The sequence below is a fragment of the Aulostomus chinensis genome, chromosome 19, assembly GCF_037954235.1.
Source record: "Aulostomus chinensis isolate RoL2024-O1b breed Wild chromosome 19, RoL_Achi_v1.0, whole genome shotgun sequence".
Classification (NCBI taxonomy): domain Eukaryota; kingdom Metazoa; phylum Chordata; class Actinopteri; order Syngnathiformes; family Aulostomidae; genus Aulostomus; species Aulostomus chinensis.
The window spans coordinates 8,598,222-8,615,804 of NC_141338.1; the positions used below are offsets into that span (position 1 = coordinate 8,598,222).

General features: G+C 40.2%; 1 protein-coding gene across 1 annotated transcript in view; it reads left to right on the forward strand.

The window, feature by feature from the left end:
* Nucleotides 1-1,092: 1,092 nt before the first annotated feature.
* brinp1 (bone morphogenetic protein/retinoic acid inducible neural-specific 1) overlaps nt 1,093-17,583 on the forward strand; it is a 163,769-nt gene continuing 147,278 nt past the window's right edge. The window contains exon 1 of the mRNA XM_086187161.1: nt 1,093-1,494. The gene's annotated coding sequence lies outside the window, so the exon portion shown is untranslated. The remainder of the gene's footprint in view (nt 1,495-17,583) is intronic.

The following is a 17,583-nucleotide window of genomic DNA, read 5'->3' on the forward strand; positions in this document are numbered from 1 at the left end:
GAAAAATCAATCACACGTAAACACAAATCTAGTTCTTAAGTAAGATAGGTAGAGGCAGCCAGGCAGGAGACAAACACTGAGACACTTTCATCCCCTATTAAAAGAAAATGCATTATTCACCTCCTCACCTGCACTATGTTCTAAACACGTACAGGAAGTTGTGCATGAGTGTCAAGAAGAGAGACTGAGGGATGCGTTCATTTTCATCTTGCTCATTCAGTAGATGAGGCAAATAAATGTGTCCTCTGGGGAGTACGGCTTCTTTTTCTGTCTGAACAGTGAAATATAGAGAGAATATCACCAATGTCGGATAACTTTCCCTCCTTGTTGAATTTAAAATAACATTTGATCACATATCATGGTCATTCTCTGTCAAGCTAAAGCATGCATAACCTCAATATGTCACGTATTCGATAAACAATAAATTAAAATCGGCTTTTTTTGTTATGACAGTTTAAAAAAAAAAACATCTGGCAGATATAGCAACGGAATCTGGGTTGACAAATTAAGAAACTGTACAATAATCACTTTCACTGATGACGAATGGGCTTCAGAAAATATGAAGATTTTACACCCACACTGATAAAAGTTTGGCACCAAAACAGATTCACTCAAATGAGACATATAATGCCAGTAACAACTGCAATCAGCCCACACAAAGACCACCCACAAAATAACATCACAAAAACCCGCAGTTGGAGGATAATAGGTTGATTTTATTTCCTTGTGAATAACCTTAGCCAACAAAATTTGTACCACAACCATAAAATGAAGTCTATCGTGGTGATTTTATACGAGCAGGGAGGCACACAGACCCATACAGCCTCCATATTTGAGTAACTAGTCTATTTTCTTCTTCTTTGCGGTCATTTAAACGTATAAAATTATTAAAAAAAACTACTCAACACTGGATAAAAATCCTTTGAACGATTAAAATAAATAACTCTTTAGGTAGTTTGCAGGCAGCAGCAGCAGCAGCAGCAGCAGCAGCAGAATCTCCCCAACACTTCCTGTGTGAGACAGGAAGTAGGAAGTTGAGTGGCACATGTGTGAAAGTAAGACCCAATCCCATGCCGGCCCACATCCACTTGTTCTTCACAACCAGTGTCAATCAGAAATCACACTGACAAGTGACGGGACTGTGGGACACAGAAGATCTCCTCACCGTGGTTATGTCAAGTGTGTTTGGCTGCATTTCTCTTTGAGCAAAACATTTCTTAAAGTTTGGACTCTAAAAACACAGCAGCGGTGGTGTTTTTCTTACCAGCTTGGCACGTCGAGGATTCAGGACACTTGGATTAATTCAGACGAGCAGCTTGGAGGAGTTTTATTACTTAAAAAAAAAATAATAATAATTTTGGTACTTTTAAAAAGTTTGTCTTCGTTCTCCACAGTTGTTTTGGGAGATTATTGCAGATTATTTCCTGATGAAACTCCAGCATGTGTTTGGTGGACTGCAAAAAAAACTTCACCCAGCCTTCCATCAGCATGACGGTGAGTACAGAAGATGTTGACTGTGTTCTCATTTTAGGGTAAACTATCCATTTAATGTGGTGGAATCCACTCAGCCACTTACCAGCTGAAATATTGCTTTGCAAGTAATTAATGTTGTTTGTTTTAGCAGGTAACCTTAATATGTTGATGCGTTTGGTCTTTTTTTTCTCCTGGTATAGTGTTGTTTGTTGCGTATGATGGGACTCTGATCATGTGGTTGCTGCATTGTTTAATTCTTTGAAGAGGGCGGGTGTTGTTAGTGTGATGAAACTGGCCAGGTGTGTGTGTGTGTGTGTATATATATACTAATACCTGCATGATTCATACATTTTTAATGCTTCTTTTGAAGATTCAAGGACAGATTGTTGTTGATGTTCCAGTTTGTACGAGTAGTTAGCATCCTCTGTTGTTTATTTGTTGATCGGGGATGAAACAACAACATATTGGCTTTATGATTAATTAATTCAATTGAATGCAACTTGTATTTGGAAAGGCTTGTCAGATATCTTGCGAACATTGCGGTGCCTTGCTTTCAAATTTGGATTTTAATCATGATTCCCACCTGCATGATTCAAAGAGTTTGGAGTAAAATATGAAGCCACAATCCTGCAAATACTCACATGTTGTGTGTGTGTGTACTTTGGCTGGTTGTGGATAATGGTACACTTCATTTTATCAGGGTAGCTCTAAAATCTTTATTCCCCGAGTTAGAAAAATATATATTTTGAAGCTCAACAAGCATAAAGAACGCCAATAAATCTACAATATGGAGACACAATAAAGGTAGACTTCATAGAGCAACAGGTGGTCTAAAGTAAACCTAAATAAATCCAGAAGATAAATCCAATCACAACTCAGTGTTGATGACATCACATTGCAACAAGCTGCAGTTTCCAGGCCAACTTTCCCAAAGGAGTCAGTATTAACATTTTGTGCATTTAGTAGCTTTTAAAGTGGTAATTTGATGGCATTTTACTGGAAATAAAAGTCCCTGTTGCTGTTGCACAAATTGCGCTCATTTCTGTTCTTGTCAGTTCATAAAAGCTGTTACAGCTCATTCCTCTCCATCTGTAGCAAAGATAATTGTATGCGATCTCAATGATAAAATGGCCAAAGGGTCCAAGAGTAGTTTCCTCCACCAAATGCTTCATCCCTCCATCAGCAGATCTGTGGAAGAATCAGCAAGTTCTCGTAATGACAAAAGCAATAGATTGCCAGACACTCAAAGGAAAATAAAGATCCAGTGTTTAATAAGTAGTTGTTTTTTTAATGACAGTGTCAGAGGGCTGCAGTTTGGACACTGACATTGAGTGTATACTCACTGAAACATCTCTCTTTATCGCTGTTAGTACCTTTGGAGGCAGTTTGTTGTCACCCAAGTTCATCAAGACTTTCTTGGAAAAACTAACTTTGAGTTCATGAGGAAAGCTCAGACTGAGTGAGTAAATCAGGATAAAGGAGGTAACAAATCACATTCATAACTTCGCCTCTTCCATCCATCCATTTTCTACTGCTTATCTTGTTAAGGGTCGGGGGACTGGAGCCTATCTCAGCAGGCTTCGGGTGACCTGGACAGGTCACCAGTCCATCACAGGGCCAACACATAGAGACAGACAACCATTCACACTCATCCCCTCTTGATGTCTTTGGACTGTGGGAGGAAGCCGTGGTACAAATTCACAAAAAGACATTAAGTATGAATCCTATGATGACCCTTGTAAGAGGATTTTAGCGATACATCTGGACAGTCTTTGTGTATTTCTAAAGGTTTTCTGGTGACAAAACTGGATGTTTTGGACAAAACAATAAGGACTTTTCTAACTGCGTTTCTGGCACCAAATACCCAGAGGTTTTCTTGCAAGACGTCGGTTTTGTTCTGAATAAAAAGTATTGCAAACTCAACACCGAAAGCTCACAGTAAAATGTCTTTACAAGCCAAGAGCACTCCTTGATAAGTGTTGGTGTCTGACTTCCAAAGAACTGATCCCTCTTGACTTCAATGTTCTTGCTCTGCAAAAGAATCAGAAGTAAATGTTAAGTCTCCACTTTTCTAGACATCCATCGGGGGGGTGGGGGGGGGGGGGGGGGTTGGGGGCTGGGGCCTGGAGCCTGTCCTAGCAGCCTTTGGGTGCGAGGTGGGGTTCACCCTGGACTGGTTTTCAGACATTTACAGTCCAACCGTAAGCCTCGTTCACAGATATATTTCATATATTTTGTGCTGAAGACGAATCCGAACTAAGAGAAGGTGAAGGTCGGAATCTTGGTAAAAACTTCTTAAGTGAGCTTTAAGAGTACATTTCTGCTTAAGAACTATGAGGCCCACTTTTCATCTTCTAACCTCTGTGGTAACTTTATTGACACTTTTCAAAGGGATCTTCCTCATTTTTATTATTCAGGTTTCTTGATTGTGTGTCTTACGCCTCATTCTACGTGACAGGGTTTTTTTTTTTCAAGGAGCTCTGAAAACTTTGTAGATGTACACATTTTCAAAGGACTTCATGAAAGTTTTCAAGGATGTGAGTTAAATCTCACAAATGAAAATTGATAATAATAATAATAATAATAATAATATTTTAAAAAAGGACCAGGCTAAGTCATGAAACATATTAATGTTTGCCCTTAGCAGTCGGAGCCGTGAGGAAATGCGGCTGAATCTTCTTTTGTTGACGACTGTGATTAAGGAGCTGGGTTCAAAGTGGCAAAGATGTTTCATATGAAAGGCACTCTAGACGCGGCATCTTTTCATGTAGTTTCGTGCTCGAGGAGGATTTATTTTCTGAGCTGGAAACAAAAGAAAAGAACAGACACCATGGACTACAAAAAGTAGACTGGCCACTTGAGTTCCATCTTTTAAACGCCCTTGCAGCTGAATTGCAGTCCTGAGTGTGTCGTTGTATGCGTAATGTCCTGGTGTCTGTGCTTTATCATTTGCCTTCCATATTCAAGGATTCAAACTAAACAATATGGGATCCGAAGACCACAGTGCCACATGTCACTCGCTGACACCGATACACAATCACTATCCACACAGCAAGATTACTGTGTTCCAATTTGCAGCAGCTTGCATAGTTGCCATAGAAACTGTTCATATATACAGTGGACAACCATGTGCCCCGCACAGTAAGCAATCTGCAAGGTTTCATGCTACAGCAGCTCATTTCATTGACTCATTCAAACACAGAGGAGGAAGCGGCAGAATCACCAGGCGCACGTTCAGGTTGGCCTGGTGCAGGTTTTCATGTTGTGGAGCTGTGGAGATGGTTTTAATAAAGCCTGTGGAATGTCCTCCCCGATTCCTTCAGGGCACCACAATCCACTGACTGGTAACATTAAAAAAAAAAAAAAAAAAAAAAAACCCAAAAAAACGGTCTTAAGACATTTCTTTTTAGCAAAGCTTTTAGCCCCCTTTAGTTGTTTTTATATATTATTTTAACTGCTTTTATGTTAATTGCTTTTAATTCTATTTTTGTCTGCTGAACTTTTTTTTTTTAACCTGTATGTAGCACTTTTCGATCTCTGATGAAAAGGGCATTACAAATAAAATGTATCATTATTATTATGAACGCAGCTCACCTCCTTTATCTTTTTTTTCCCCTTTTTTTACTGGGCAAAATTTTAGGATAAATGCACCCATGAGCACACAGATAGACACTTTTGCTGAAAAAAATCCCCATAATCCCTCCTCTGGACGCAAGAACAAAGAGATCAATGGCAAAATGCATTTCTTATCTGGTGGGAATGCAAGGGGGGGGGGGGGGGGAGTCATCACCGTTCACCATCCACAGGAGATGCAGGGATCCATCACAGCTCCCAGGGGGGTGGACCATGTTCACAATAATCTTTCACCACCTAATATTTTAGTTATAATCTTTAACATGTTTGTGCAGCTGTGTGTGTGTGCGTGAGCGTGTGTGTGTGCATGAGCGTGTGTGTGTGTGTAAGGTTATGCTTTACTGAGCTGCTACAGCGGCCCTGTTGGTTTTGTGTGACCTGCAACAAGAACTGAGTTGTTGTCATGGAGATTCTGACTTTTTAAATGCGTTGAGAACCACACTGTTGTGCAAAAAAAAAAAAAAAGAGAGACAGAGAAGACGTATTGCCCGGTGAAGCACGTGATTGTGGTCAATGTAGCTGCTCCTATTGATTATAATGATTCTTGAACACAGCATCCATCCTTGTGCTCACGTTAGCCATCACTGCCTGGACATTGTGACCTTAAATTAGTGGGAAGAAAACCTGACCGCACCTCTTATTTAGAGCTGGTACACTCGCGGGTGCACTGATGGGCGTTTAGTGGGTTTGCTGGTTAAACAATGGGGGGGGGGGGATGACAAATGCTTTGGTCATAGTCCAATGACACGCTGAGCCGTTAGCTGCAGTAATGTCAAACTACCCACGGGGACAGTGTTTGGTAACCAGATCTAACGTTGGTTCTGCCCTATGCGGAGGAGAGACAGACAATGGGTTCTCATCTGAAACTCTGAAACTGGACAAACTATAACATTCACATAAGTGGTTGGAAACACTTGTGCATTCAAATTTCATGTTTCCCGGGAATTTTATTGACATTTGAGGCCTTTTAACGGAAACCAGACAGGTTTTAATTCTAAACACAGAGTGAGCAACCCAGATAGTCACTCATAACCTGAACCTCCTCTGGACCTGTTCCTCCTCTGTGCGTCAGTCATGCTAAAGGCTGCATCGGCAGCCATTGAATCTCTATCTAAATATCCACTCATCTTTGAACTTGTCTTTGAGTGCCTTTTTGAGGGGAATGAGATGCTCCCCTGTGTTTTGAGCAACATGTGACGCAGCAGCACTGGAAGCCAAAAGCTTTTAAGGGGTTGAGGACAAGTTTCTGCATGTTAAAGTGGATCCCTCTCGAACATAAAAAACCTGGGCGAAAGCTATGAGTGCCCCAAGTCCAGAGAACGTTGGCAACTGATTTTCTCTCATAGCTGCTCTGTGATTACATCGTGTTTCTGTTGTTGTTTTTCTTCTTTTTTTTTTTACTTTTTACAATCCTGGATTTTTATGTCCAACAGCACTCAGATTCATTGCTTTGACTTTGATGGATCCACAGTTGGTCTGCAGCCTGTTTGCTTCACACAGCCAGCGAGCTCATGACCTCAACACATTACTCTCCAGCATGTGCGCGCGCACACACACACACACACACACACACACACACACACACACACACACATATTTCTTCTTAAGATATAAACAGTAATGTAAAAATAATCCTGAAAACTTCTGATTTCATATTGGGATCATTCTTTATGTCCATTAACTGACACCTCCACAGATTTACAAATATTTACTTGGCGAGCTTCACTGACACGTTGCTTCAGCCTTGACATTGGAATCAGACGGGGGACAAAACCAGACTGTACATGCACTTCCACAATACATTGAAATAAATTATGTACCGTTCCCTAGTGCAACTACAGTGAACAAAGCCAGATTTCTCGCTTGTGGTTGTCTAGTTGACAACTGCATGATAAACGGTTTTTCAGTGTATGTTTTCACGGCGTCTGCTTTTTAGTGAACAACATTATAGTGTGTGATTTTATGTATTTGGAATGCAAGTGTACATAAAACAGCCTTTACAGTCCCTGTGCTGCTCTGCATTATGTTAGAGGAGACTGTTTTTTCATGGTGTGTAGTGTATGTAGTGTAATCCAAACCCAGGGACAAAGGCCCCTTTAGTACATTACGGGTGTATTTCTTAAGTGTAAAGCATTGATGGCGACTGTATCGCCCCCCCAGCCGAACAATGAAGCCTGCCACCACTTTGGTGCACCCTTGATTCATTGGTTGCAGATGCCACTAAAACATTCTTGCAAAATGACATTTGCAGTACGGCAGGCAGATGACAAACCCCTCTCTGCTGTGTGCCATGGACCATTTTGACTTGAAGGCAGACTGATTCATTATCTGTGCAATTACGCAACTTAATTACGGCTGCTACAGGCTAGCCATGCATCTCCACTGTCCATCTGTTAAGCGTCCTTGAAATTCATCCATCTTATTGTGCCTTTTGTTTGCTTTCAAAGCTACGGATGTAGGAACATTTGGATTTCAGGAGAGCTGAGTGTTGTCATCCATCTGGCATTTCTTTTTTGTGCCGATTTTTGAACATTGGTTCTTGCAAGTGATTTTCACTTTAAGCCGTGATTGTTTTGTTGCAGTGATTTGCTAAGAACATGAGGACCATCTTTAGCCAGCGTGAGACCTGATAAATACTTGTATTAGGAATGAGGAGGGTCTCTAGCACAGCTCTATCTTGCAGGTTTTTGTTTTGCTGCTTAAAAAAACATAACTGTTTATTTGGTTGCAATTTTCTACCTTTGACATTTAAGGGAAGCTTTAAGCTGCAGGGAAAATATATTTTAAATTCAATAAATAACATTTCGTTTTTAAATATGTATTGAGTTTACAGTAAAAATAATCTGCTGTCCAGTAAATTTCTTGGCATGTCATGATTAATTACACGTTTCCTGGCCGTACGCTTATCTCAGATGTACATATGAGATGAGCAGCTGCCTCAGTGGAAGAGTGAAACACGAATCGGTCTTTACTGGATTGCTTAAACTTGTACATTTTTTGGTGACATTCTGAGACGGTGAGAACAACACACAGGAATGAAAAGCATAGCGCGATTTCCTGTGAAACCAGCGGAGGCCTTATCTAATCAGTTTCTTTGAGATTTAATTCGTTCATTAGACTCGCTTGCAGTTACTATGCAGCATAATCAGTTGCCAGTCTGTCAGCTCTGGAGAGGTACAGTACATTGCTTGTTCACTCTGGCTACAGTTAACCATTATTTGAACTAACAAGTAATTCAATAGCTGGATGTTTCATTTGCTGCACCTTTTGTTTGAGCTAAATAGTAAAAGTTAACACAATCATGCTATCTACATCTTTAAGTTATTTGTTTTGTCCCCCCCCCTCCCCCCCTCCCAAAAAAAGTGCAAAAACCCAAAGAGTTTGCAATCACAGACATGGAAATGTTCAAAAAAAAATGGCTGAAATAAATTGATTTATTATAATAGATTATTTAATCCCATTATCATCGAACAGTTTGGTATCAGCTGTGCTCTCTAAATATTGTATATTCAGGTCTGACCAGGAATAATTTTCTCCTTTTATTTTTGCCCCGATGATTAACATATTAAAATTCTATTTCTTTTGAAAAGTGCATTTCAAAGGTGGTTAGCACTGTGGCCTCACAGCAAGAAGGTTCCGGGTTCCAGCCCCGGCTCCATCACAGGATCTTTCTGTGTGAGTCTCCATGTTCTCCCTGTTCCTGTGTGGGTTCTCTCTGGTACTCCAGCTTCCTCCCACAGTCCAAAGACATCAAGAGGGGACGAGGCTGATTGATACTCTAAATTGACCGTAGGTGTGACTGTGAGTGTGAATGGTTGTCCATCTCTATGTGTTGGACCTGTGATGGACTGGTCACCTGTCCAGGGTGAACCCCGCCTCTCGCCTGAAAGCAACTGAGATAGGCTCCAGCCCCCCCCACAACCCTTAACAGGATAAGTGGCAGAAAATGGATGGATGGATGGAAGTGCATTTCAGTGTATGTGCAGGTAAACATTGACTTCTTGTTTTTTCAGTCACTGTTGCATACGTCCACCTCTACCTTCCCTGTGAAGATGCCTGTTATTCAGTTGTTTACTTTCAAGGCAAGGATGAGGTTGACAGAACTGAATGAAATCTGTGCAAGAATATTTATTTTTAAAAACACATCTTCTTTCATAAAGGAACCTTACCATGAAGGCCCAGTTGCATTTGCAGAGGTAACATTACAATAAATGTAGAAAGGATGTAACGTCGGAATGTGATTGGAATGAATCCATAAATCCAGCAATAAACACATATATCATGATAATAATCGAAAAGATTTTAAATCAGGCATTTAGTTCCTTGCTAGGGAAATGTAAAGTGACTTGCAGGGGTTTGTTGTTATGGTCACTAGTGGGGAGATAAGTCCTGGAAATTAAAGTGATTTTTACATTCAAGCTGTTGGCAAATGTTTCACATCTGTGCCTTTTGTTGAATTTGTTCACTCTGCCAACATTAATGGTCGAAGTTACAGAGCTAACGTGAAGCTAATGTAAAGATAAATGTTAACTTGATCTCCCTCCAGTCAAACTAGCTTTCCCTGCATCTTATAAATTGTCAGTAAATTTTTTGCCAGAATAGTAATGCACAACTCTGGTGTGATATCTGCTACAGGCTGAGCACGCAGTGAACACTGCATTTCGTCGAACTATTTTTGCCAGAGTCGGGCTAATCGCCTTAAATATAAATCGAGAATTGCGTTTTACAGGTTGAACAGCAAATAAATATAAACGGCAAATAAATATTCATTGCACACACAAAAAAAAAAAAAAAACACTGATTTTGCTTTGGTGAATACTATATTGGGATATGGCTTCACCTAATCTTTAGTGGCACTCAAGCAACAGAAGTTTAAGTGACAAAGTATAAATACTTGTGGCCTAGTTTTGGGTAAAATAAATAGTTATCTTACATGTCACGGCTTATAACACAGGGCATTTATTATTTGCTTTAAAAACACCTAAAAGGGAGGAGGGAATGGGGGTGTGTGGTGGTAATTTAAGAGTATACCCATTCCTCCAGGCACCACCACTCCACTGCTCTTAACACTGGGAAATCCACTTCCATTTGTCACTTCAAATTCAATTCAAAATGCACATTTTTGAGTAGTTTGACTGCCCCATTACCCTTACATGAGTATCAGATTGTGCAATCGCTTATTCTACTTTATCCAAATGCATTCAAACATGTGCTTAATAATTTCTGTATTAGAGAGATGTGTAGGCTCCAAAATATACATGACATCTGGTGCAGTTAATTGATTTAGTTGACATGACCAATTTTAAATTCACCATAGACGGGGAGCCCCTAGTTGGACTGCAGTCCTATAGCGGGGACTTCAAATAGAAGCACAAACACTGACATTATTCATGAAGGTGAGAAATGAAACCATGATGAATGGGTGGACTGCTCATTTATGCAAACACACAGACTCATACATAAAAAGAGAAAGTACTCAGGCACACACACACACACAAACACACTGCACACACAGGCTGCTTTGAAACCAGTTCAGTGAGTCCAAGTCAGAAAAGCTCTGTCAAATCAGCAGTCAGCACAAGCTCAAGACCCATCAAGAAAAGCGATGAGAGATCAGTCATTTTGACTTACTTTTAATGAGCTGTATCTGTCCAGATCCACACTCCTTTGGGTGTTTTTACTTAATCATGTGCGGCAGGCTACATATTGATGTCATGAAATGAATGAAATGTGGCCAAAGTTAATAAAAGAAGAGAAAGCACTGTGAGGTTTATTATCACTTCAACTCAATTCTAGTTCATGACCGGCACTTCACCGAGGCTCAAAGCACTTTAGACAGAGCCGAGAGGAGATACAGAAAAATTAAAGGGAGGATAAACATGAGGCTTGGGTCCACAAGATGGGAAGTTCATTTTGACTGTAATGGTCCGACCCGCGGGGAGAGGAGTAGGGTGGTGGTGGTGTGTAGGCATAGTTGTGTGTTCTAAGTTTGTGTCCCTGTCAGTGTGTGTTTGTGTTTTGGTCCAACCAGTGTTGTGAGCACTAACCTTGGCACTGTTTTGAAACTCCAGACATGCTCCTCCACCCACACGCTTCTACCAGTGAGGAGATCTGGAATGAACCATCCCCACCACCCACCCAGCAGCTTTCTAACAAGTAGCTGTGGTGTGTGTGTGTTTGACGAAATGCAGCAATCAAAAACCTATTTGTTGATCTGCCCAAAATGCCAACCCAGCAAGAGAAGTAATAAAGTGGTTTTCTTCAGCATCGCATCTCCTTTTTTTTTTTTTTTTTTTTTTAACCGTGGAAATTAAGAACAGGTGAATTCTCAGCTCACAGCTGTTTTAGCCAATATGTTTGAGTCTCAGCGTTGTCCTCTGGCTTCACACTGTTGCAGCTGCTCACTGCTTCCCTATTTCAGTGCTATTACCAGGAAGGCAATGTGGAACGTTTGTGGTTTCCTAGGATTCATACATTTAAACATGAAACTGCATGTGAAATGAAATGAGACAAATCAGTTCATGAATATTTACAGGGAAGAGACAGCTGCAGCTAGTAACAGCAGTGGCTAATAACAGTCGCAGCTAGTAACGGCAATCAACAGTTGCACATAGCAAGGGCTAGGAACACTTGTGGCTAGTAACAGTGGTGGCTAATGATGCTACTAACAGTTGTGGCAAGTAATGCGAGTAAAAGTTGTGACTAGTAACGGCTTGTAATAGTTGTGACTAGTAACAACTGTGGCTAGTTGCGGCTACAAATGGTTGCAGCTACAGTAGTAATGGTTGGTAAGAGTTAGCATTGGTAAGACTTTGTGCTCGTAACGGCTACTAAAGGTTGCGACTCGTAACAGTTGTGGCTAGTATTGGTTACCAATAGAATGCTCTTTCCTCATGCAAAGGTGAACTCTTAAACTGCAGGCAGTGATGAGCAGGCCTCTCACCCCCATGTTGTACACGTGTGGCTGTAGAATAAGCGGATGATGAAACCACCATATTTGGATTGCGCACGGGGAAAAACTAACACTTCCTGCAGCCACTAGATGGTGCCAGAGAACACATACATTTACTGTACGTTACATTGCTCGCCAAGTTCCTTAGACCTTTTTGATGGATCTAGTACATCAGGAGTCCATCAGCTTTGCAAAAAGTGTGACGTTTCCTGTGTCCATCAGGTGGCGTTGTGTACCTAAAAATTTAGCAGGATTTTCCTGAGCTGCTACTACACCCCTCTATCAAATCTGGTGAATTTTAGACTCAGTTTTTGCGTAATCCTGCCAGCAGGTAAAAAAGAAAAATACCACTGAATATGTGATGGCTTGGGTGGAGGTAAAAATAAAGGTTGAGTGTAGGAGAGGTTTTACAACAGGCAACTTACCATTTTAAATTTATTTCTGTTTCACGCAAGGTTAATACATAACATTATATATCATGTAGGGGCAGGGAAGGTATTGTATTGGCATTTTTTAATTATCTCGCTCATTGTTGCAAGGCTGCCTCTCAGCACTACTTAAAATACAAAAATGATCAAATCATTTGAAAATTTAATGTCGAATTTATTGGATTTACTTGGCTTTCTGTGACCTTGACTGCATTTCTAACATGGTGATTAATAAAAAGAATATACTCCGGCAAAAATATAATGCAATTTTAAAAATGTGAACATACAGTATAGATGATGTTCAAGCACAAGTTTAAAATTATATTCAGAAACTCATTGATTTGTTGGAAGTCACTGGAGGACCAGCAACAAGAAGTCACACAACTGTGGAAAAAGAAGTGTTTCTGTATCCCTTTTCTTTAGACTTACACCTGCAAGATGGAGTTGTCATACTGTAGTGTGCCAAGATGTGAAGTACAAACATTTGTTGCAGTTTCAGTCATTATTCAGTCCCTGCCCCGAAGACACACGTCCTCCTATCGACTGCTCACCATAGATTTCAAAGCATTTCTACAATATTTGCCAATAAGCAACTCTGCCGGTTCTCGCCAGAACTGAACTAGTGAGCTGCATAAGCATAGATGAATGTTGTCCCTTAGCAAACAAATCAATAAAACTAATTTCCTCTTGGTCAATTGTTTAATTAAATGCTAGTTTTCCCTCAATTAAAAAGTGAGCAAAGTGCAGAATATGATGCCCGAACACACACACACACACACACACACACACATATATATATATATATATATATATATACATATATAAAATTATTATTATTTATTTTTGCCTCCCCTAGGGTGATTGCAAATATCCTTGGATGATTGCTGAGGCAAAATAATTTTCTGATGTGTATCTGCAAATTGCTGCTGTCCTTGTGGTATCATCAAAGCTATAGGTAGGCTTTATCAGCCCCCCACCTGGTAAATGATTTCAATGTTGATGGGTTGGATTACTCAGAGAGTAAGTCTTGCCAGAATGCTAAAGGTCACTGGGTATTATCTAAAGGGTATGCCTGACAATTATGCAGGATAGGAATGCGGTCTTAAATCCAAGTGTACGGTATATGTATTTTAAAAGATGGAATATAAAAGTACATCAGCCATGTTATTCTTCCAGGACACCATTTTTTCATTAGTGCGATATTTCTCAAAGGGATAATGAAATGACACACAGGATCCACAGCAGCTTTCACTATTAACATCTACCATAGGCGATGAACTCATTTATAATCTGTAAGGCTCTCTCTTCTTTCTGAGAAGAAGTTGTGCTGTGAAACTGACTGACCAAAACTCCCTTGGCTGTGACCCTACTAATGTGATGCATTCTATACTGGCCTTGGTGAAGTCGCCATCAACCCAGATCATCCATGATTGGAAGGGCAGGTGTGGAGAAGAGGGGAGGGTGGGGAGGTTAGGGGGGTTGAAATGGACTGGGAGCTGAAGGGGGAGGAAAGATCATGAATCAAGCTGCGGCGCAGCGATGTTGCTCAATGGGCCGCAGTCGCAGTGAGATATAAAGCTTATGACAGATGCTTCTCTTCAAAATGCATCACTGCTCTGGGCTTGAAACCATCCAAGTTCTCCAGAGTGTTGAGGAGAATAACCAGAATACTGAAAGGCTTTCACAATTGTCAACATGCACTCTTTTTCACATTCAGATCCTCAGCCGTGGATCCATTCCGTCATGCACCTGACACTATACAATCTACATGTCCAATAAAACCACGGATACAATCATATCGCACGTCACAAAAGTTTTTCTGGTTCTGTTTTGCAGTCAACAGACAAAATAGAATTTCAATCCCTGGTGATGTATGTTTGTGTCGTTTCACACAAAAATGGAGCACTCATTGCATTAAATGAATTGTTCATGTTGGATCTACTGGACGTGCATTTAGATTCAGATATCTTTAGACTGTTGGATTGTTTTTGAGAGCAAATGTTTTTTCGTTTTTTTTTTTTGTGCTCATTAGGCGTTTTCCAGTCAACTGATTACGAACAATCTAAATATGTTACTAAATTCTGCCTGAAAATGGCAGCAGGGGCAGCAGGGGCAGCATTCAGCGTGGCTGTCAGAGAGTTGAGGAAGAACTGCTTACCAGTGGGAAATAGAGGAAGGTCGTGAGGAATTGCCTGCAGTTTGGAGACGTTGCCATAGGTGGTCACAAGCACTGAGCATGTTGCATGTTCCTCTGTCTGCAGAAAATGTTTGGGAAAATCTGCAAAGACAAAAGCCGCGGCAGAAACAGCTGGTCTGGTTTCAGTTTCAAATTAAGCGTGTTCATCTGTTTTTTTTCCACATTTCTTCTTCTGAAAATGGAAAAAAACCTCATAAGTGCTTTTTTTTTTTTTTTTGCCATTTCAACCTTTTCTATTCCGTTACTTCAATATTAAACCACTACCTGAGTGTAAGACAGTCATACACTGTGTGAGCAATTATGTGTGTGCGTGGCACTCGCCTGCTGCCGCAAAACTGAAAGCAAAGTTACTGTTGCTTGTTGACCCATAAAGCTCGCAAATGTTGAAATGTATTTAAGTGTTTATTGCATTGAGGTTAAAGAGCAAATAACAAAAAGGCTCAACATTTCCAAAGATATGACCTTTTCCCATTACGCTAGTTGCTTGTCCTTGTAACAAAGTGTTGGTGAGACAAATAATTTGGAATTTACTTTAAATTTGATTCGAGAGCAATCTGCATCTGCATGCTTTGCTTCTATTTCTGCTTCTCGGTTGAGTAAGTCATACAATCCCTTTTGGGTTTAACAAATCAAAATAAAGACCAGACCTTACCCTTTTTGATGAAATTAGCAGCTTCTCTGTGATAAAAGTAATACGATTTTTAAATTACAGCATAATTCTGAATTTTGTGCAATACTGGACTGATATGTACAACTGAATGAAAAATAAAGTCAGAAAAAAATGTCTTCTCACTGCAGTGACTCCAAATGTTGTGGTCGGATAATCTCAGACATTCTTCAGCCAACAATTCACTAACCTCAATGAATAAAACAATCACATTTACTTCTGTTGCTAAAATTGCTCACATAGGAGAAAGGCCAATAATTGTCTGACTTCTCAATCAAAATCAGAATATATTGTTTTGCTACCCTCTAAACCAGTGGTCCCCAAACTACGGCCCGCCTCCACATTTGGCCCGGCCCCCTAAACAATACCAGATACACATTTTGATTTTTTTTCCATATGTGGATTTGTATTTGATAATAAAATTGATAACTAGCTATGAACTATTTTCGTTCTTAACTATTAAGGTGTGTTCACTCAGGCTGCAACGATTAGTCAACGTTGTCGACAAAAATCAATAATAGAAATAGTCCACAATGAATTCCATTGTGGACTATTGTCGCCACACGCGTTTTTCCAACAGAGTGAGGCATCTCACTTGATTATAATCTCTGCCGAGAGTCGCTCATGCGCAATAGCGTCTCTGTCTCTAAGCGGTAACATACAGGAACGCGGCGTCAACATCAGGTACGCGTACCAAAACTTCTAAAGTTTGGTGGCATTTAGCCTGGATACGGCGAGTAAAAAGACTACTTGCAAAGTTTGCAAAGCAGACCTTGCGTGTCATGGCAGCACTTCGGTGATGCAGGAACATTTAAAGAGAAAGCACGTCGGGCAGTTGAACGGAACGGAGTCTGACTCGCCTCGGTGAGATTCAAGTAACATTCAAGCCAATACGGTTTTTATGACATCCATTGTACATTTTAGAAGCGTATTTTCGCTATAAAAGAGCCTGAGCGTTATGCCAGACTCTGCCTGACAAACGTATTTTAAATTAATGAATGTTCACTAAAAAATGTATTTTTCATTGTACTCATCTTTCTTGTTTATTATCATTTGCCACATAATTAAATCAACTTCATGCTAAATTTAAGAAAAAATTAATAATTATCCTATCAGTTGACTAATCGTTTCAATAGTCGCTGACTAGTCGACTATTAAAATAGTCGTTAGTTGCAGCTCCAATGTTCACACCAAACGCAATGCGAATTTGCACGTCACTTTATTCGTGCGAATTTGATCGCTGGATCAATATGTTCATATTTGCGAATAAAGCGATGCGAAAATTCCCATTGCAGTTTGGCGTGAACACAGTCAGTCAGTAACTATTTCATGCACGCATAGAACGTGACATTCTATTCCACCCTTCTGCAGTCTGTGCCCCTATCTGGCAACCCCCAGAAAAAAAATCCTAGACCCGAACCCAGAGAGGGTTATTTGGTTGTGTGGCTTCCTGGAAAACAATACATTTTTACGTTTAGGCACCCCTGCGATCGTCACACTTTTTCTGTTACGAACTGACCCCAGCCCCCCATCAGAGAAGGGGAAAGTTGTGTGGCCCTCTCAGAAAAAAGTTTGGGGACCCCTGCCCTAAACCCTTGAAATGTAGAATTAGATTGCACCTGCTGTTACCATCGGTAACGGAGGGGTTATCAAATCAACCAGGACTAAAATTTTACGACGATGATGTGGGTAAATGCACTTCAGCCTCGTGTATCGACAGTTCTTAGTTGTTTGTGTTGGGGAATTCAACACTTTGATGTAATTTAGATTTTCCCTTACTCATATAAAGAGATGCACAAGCTATCACCTCTCAATATAAGCCACTGCAATTCATCAGCAACCCAAAATGACCATAAAACAAACAACTGTCAAACCGATTTCATAAAACTTCACAATGTGATCCTCACGAAGAGAGAACTTATTGTAAGGATATTGTATTATAGTGCATTAGTTTTACAGGTGTACCATATAAATTGGCAAGGGAGTATTATGGTAATAGATTTCTTTTTCCCGGTTATCAAACTATCCCTACAAGTTCAGAAGTTATACAGTATGTTTCTTTCAGTCGGTTGATATACTATAGCTAGTATACTACCTGAAATAATAATGAACTCCTCCTGTAAAAGGTATCTCCAGTTGCATCTGTGCTACTGTATAATTAAACCGGTTTTGAAGGAAACATGGCTTAGCTGTGGTAGATGTGTCTTGTGGGACATTTCACAACCCTAGAAAC